Source organism: Blastomyces gilchristii (genome assembly GCF_000003855.2).
Source record: "Blastomyces gilchristii SLH14081 genomic scaffold supercont1.25, whole genome shotgun sequence".
NCBI classification, from domain to species: Eukaryota; Fungi; Ascomycota; class Eurotiomycetes; order Onygenales; family Ajellomycetaceae; genus Blastomyces; species Blastomyces gilchristii.
In genome coordinates this window covers 560,566-565,784 of record NW_003101657.1, presented here as the reverse complement: position 1 = coordinate 565,784, position 5,219 = coordinate 560,566, and positions in this window count along the sequence as shown.

Here is a 5,219-nt window from a genome sequence, read left to right as displayed (position 1 = left end):
TATTAACTAGAAAAGATATTCATTTCAGTGATTTCTCATTGATTATACAATGTCTATTATTATATCACTGTATTATTATATCACTATATTGTTATATCACTATATCATTATATAATTTCTGTTATCATTGTACAACTCTGATGATAGTCACCTCTTCTTTTTTTATTCTTCTTTTGAGTAGAGAGCAGACTTCTTTGAATCTGATTCATTACTTTCATCTCTTTTCTCACATCTCATCTGTTCACATCTCATACATGGCATTTGTCTGGGCATGGAGTTTTCCTTCAACAAGTGAACCAGTATCAATCAGATACTCTTTCACTCACTACTCTTCATACACTATCTTTTGAGATATTCTAGGACCACACTGGCATGATAACTATAAATCACTTTGTAGATGAAATTATCACACTCTGAAGAAGTCTGCACTTCTCACCAGTTTTTAGACATGCTATCAGATGTGATTCAAAGGTTGCTTGAGTCAGTGTACAATTACAGGCATACACCGGCTTCTTATATACTGTATGCTAAATTAATTGATGGCCGCTATGGCCTCTTTACATTCGTAAGCAAGTTCAGAAGCGGCCGCGTTATTATGCAGCGGTCGTACGTTCTTCCGAACCACAATCTCACACACTGAATTACTGTTATATAAAGTATAAAGTGATAGAAGTTCTAGACAGTTATAACTACTGTCTTGACACATTATCAGAGATTTATAATGTCTTTTATACAAGCATGCTTCACTATGCTGTTATTGATCTATTCTCTTCTCAACTGACTGTCAACTGACAGCTGTCAGAGATTATAGAAGAAGATAACAAACTTGAATAAGAGATTAAAGATATTCTGAATAAGAGATTCTGTAGTCACAGTCAATAATATCTTATAAAATGAGTCAGCTATAATTATCTGATCTGAACTCTGAGCTCTGTATTATCTGAGACAGTAGCTCTTAACTAATGGAAACTACATACTCATGACTCTATATCACTTTTGAAAAGAGAGGACTAATGTGATGAGCTGCATCTGATCAATTATATAGACTATTTCATTACACTTCACAGATTCTGCTGAAAGCTCTGATTCTCAGTCACTGATTCTCAGCTGAAAAACTCATGAAATTTCTATTCTTTCACCCTGAAGCTTTATCACATATGTATATAAATATTCACTTCAATCACTGATTTCTACACTTTCTCTTTCTTTTCTTCTCTAATATTTTTTACTTTGTTATATAAGACCTATATATTATACCGATCTATTCGGCGTAGGTCACTTACATATTCATTTCTTAATAAGCTATGAGAATTTTATAATACTGATTGAAATAAGCTCTCAGTTTTGAAATCAGATTACTGTTTAATACTTTTCTATAATAAGTTAACATTCATGCAGTTCAGTATATCTATTCAATTAATTAATTAATTAATTAATCAATCAGTTATTAACTTATTAATATATAAATCAGAGATTGTATTCACTGAATCTCTCTTACGAAAGAGAATATTATTTAATATTAAGAGACAGAGCTTAGTCAGATTACAATTATATTTATTTATAAAATAATAGAAGTTAAATGAATTTTCTTTACACTTATTTCTCTACATCATATTATGTATAATTATCTACTGAATCTGCTGATTTTATAAGAGAATTTTGATAATTACACTATTATCAGACTGCTAGTAATTTAAAAGACAGTATTATATAATATTTTAATACAGAATAGTAATAAAAATAATAATTATTTAATATATAAGTCTTGAGTAATAAGATATTTATAGTACAATTAAGATATCTCGTTGTGGTTCGGAAGAACGTACGACCGTCGGATAATACCGCGGCCGCTTCCGAACTACTAGCGTACGCATACGAGTGTAAAGGGGCCATAGCGGCCGCTAATTAAATTAGTGTACAAGATTCAATATATAAGAAGCCGGCGTACGTCTGTAATCGTACACTGGCTTAAGCAACCTTTGAATCACATCTGATAGCATGTCTAAAAACTGGTGAGAAGCGCAGGCTCCTCCAGAGTGTGATAATTCCATCTACAAAGTGATTTGTAGTTATCATGCCAGTGTGGTCCTAGAACACCTCAAAAGATAGTGTACAAAGAGCAGTGAGTGAAAGAGCATTCAATTGATGCTGCTGCTTCACTTGTTGAGAGAAAACTTCACACTCAGGCGAATGTCATATATGCAAATGAATGAGATGTGAGAAAAGAAATGAGAGTGATGAACCAGATTCAAAGAAGTTCACTCCCTACTCAAAAGAAGGATAAAAGGGGGGGTGATCATCACTGAAGTCATATGATGATAACAGAAATCATATAACAATATAGCAATATAATGATAGATATTATACAATCAACCAGAAATCAATCACTGAAATGAATATCTTCTCTAGCTGATACAAACAACATTCTTCTCTGCTATCTGAACTGAAAGATATGCAGAACCTCTCAGAGGGTTTACTTAAAGTAGTAAGAAAAGTGACTGAGACTGCTGAACTGGAATTGAAGCTCTGTATATGTATAAGAATTCTAAATGAGATTGAGGTCTTGCATACACAGTGACAGGCCAAGGCAGAAGTCAAACAATAATTGACATTCACTGTGAATCAAGCATTCACTATGAAGAGCTTCACTGACATAATTGCCATCATCAATAAGAATAGAGAAAACCAGATCTTAGGCCTGCAGCAGGAGATTGAACATTTACACAGACAGGTGACTACACTGAACCTGAAGATCTCACTATGATCATTCATGATCTCTTCAGAAGTGTACACATCATCAGAGATCACTGTGCAGGATGAGAATCTAAGCATGAAATATATCAAGCTGAAAGATCTGCTGAAGTCATTAAGCTTCAATGATGACTGAAAAAATAATGCTGCAATTAGCTGGCTAAGTCAGATGTAATCATATTATCAGATTGAACATGAACTCACAGACAGACAGTCAATGAAATTTCAATAAGTCTTAAGATCTGCTGTGTTTCTACACAGAAAAGCAAAGTCATTATGAATGACTGATGAAAAGATGAATCTCACAGATCTGAAGCAATATTCATTCTCATAAACATGGAATGAGTTTTTCAAATGAATCTTACACAACTTTGAGAAAGTGAATATATAAGACAAGTGTTATAAATACTTCACTGAGTGTAGATAAGTGAGCAATCTTACATCATACTTCACACACTTCAGTTTACACTATCTCATGTTGAATGAAGAGCTTTCAACATCTTTCTGTTTACAGATCTTCATTCATGATCTTACACCTGAGTTGAGAGTGGAATGGAAATGCTTAACCTTACAATCAGGCACAGTGAAAGAAGCATACAACATCCTCATCATACAGGAACAAGTGAGTCAATTGTGACAGAAAATACTGCAATCAAGTATGTCTCAGTGAAGAACAGATAATCAGACTTCTATAACACAAGTCACACACTCAGATGCAATGAATCTAGATCTGAATGCCATTGCTAAAGTGCTGAATCCTCTGAAAAAGAGATCCTCTGGGTGGAAACCTTGATATCACAAGCATCAAGCTTGTTTCAACTGCAGACATCAAAATCATGATGCAAAAGATTGCACCCAGCATGCACACTCAAAAAACTAGCAGGATCAGTGAGCTCAGAGGCACTCACTGATATCCTATGAAAAGCCTTCAAAGTGAAAGAGATGCCCGTGTTAGATGACTCTCTGAATCCTGTGAATGCAAAGAAGAAGCAGGCTCCTGACTGAGGTGCGGGCAAGGATGAAGTGAACACCCACCTCAATGCCTTGAGGCCCGAAATGTTAATGTATAAGGGACACTTGAGTAAGAATTGAGAGGTGGCTGCAAAAGTGTTAGCAGACACAGAAGCTTCAACACAATATATTGATGATCATATAATTTGAAGATTGAAAGAGGTCCGCCGAGTGAAGGATCCCCGACGCATAAGATTACCTGATAACCGATATTTGATATCACCTGCAAAACAAAGAGAACGATTCGCAAGACCTCATCCGAAAGCATCCTGTATGTCATACGGGACCCGGAAGCGGAGGAAACCAAGATAAAAGATATGCGGGAGGATAAGCGTATGAAGGAGCTTCTGAAGAAGCATGAGAAGGTCTTCCAAACAGATCTTCCACCAGAATTGCCGCCGGAACAAGGATTTGTACATGAGATTGACATGGGGGACACAAAACCAGTCAACCAGAATGTGTACCCCCTGTCACAAACACACCTTGAAGAACAGAAGTGTCAGATCACAGACCTTCTAGAACATGGTCTCATACAATCCTCATCAAGCGCGTGAGGCTTTCCAGTCCTATTCATGAAAAAGATGGGTGGAGAGTGGCAGATGTGTATTGATTATCAAGCACTCAACAAGCTAACAATCAAGAATGAATATCCACTGTCACAGATTCAACAACAGTTGAATACAGTCAGAAACACTCAATATCTATCAAAGATCAATCTTCTCTCAGAATACTGGCAGATTCATGTAGATGAACTGTCAGTCTCATGAACTGTGTTTAATACACAATGAAAGAAGTTCAAATTCCTAGCAATGCCATTCAGTCTGACAAATGTGTCTGTCATCTTTCAAATAATGATGAATACAATTCTTCATAAACAGAATGAAACCTCATGCCTTGTATACCTCAATAACATCCTAGTCTTTTCAAACTCATATGATAAACATCTGAAGCATCTTGATGAAGTGCTTATAACTCTGACAGAGTATAAGCTCTATATCAAATCAATCAAGTATGTGTTTGAAATGGAAGAGTTGGAGTTCATGAGACATGTAGTGAGTGATGACTGTATACACCTCATCCCAGAGAAATTGAATGTCATAGTGAATTGACTGTGGCTGAGAAATGTACATCATGTACAACAGTTCCTTAAGTTGATCTCATACTACTGCAGGTTCATCAAGGATTTCACATGAATATCTGCATCACTCTCAGATCTCTTAAGAGAAATGAATACAAATCTGTGAAAGAAGAAGTTTCATTCAATCATCTGAAATACTGTGTGTGAAGAGGCTTTTCTCACACTGAGAAAATGTGTAATAACATTCTCAGTGCTTATTCAATCAGATTGTGATAAATCTTTCTATATTGAGATGAATGCATCTGAATGAGCTATCAGAGGTGCTCTTCTACAGATGAGCAAGGACAGCAAGCTGCACTCAGTGATGTATGATGATAGA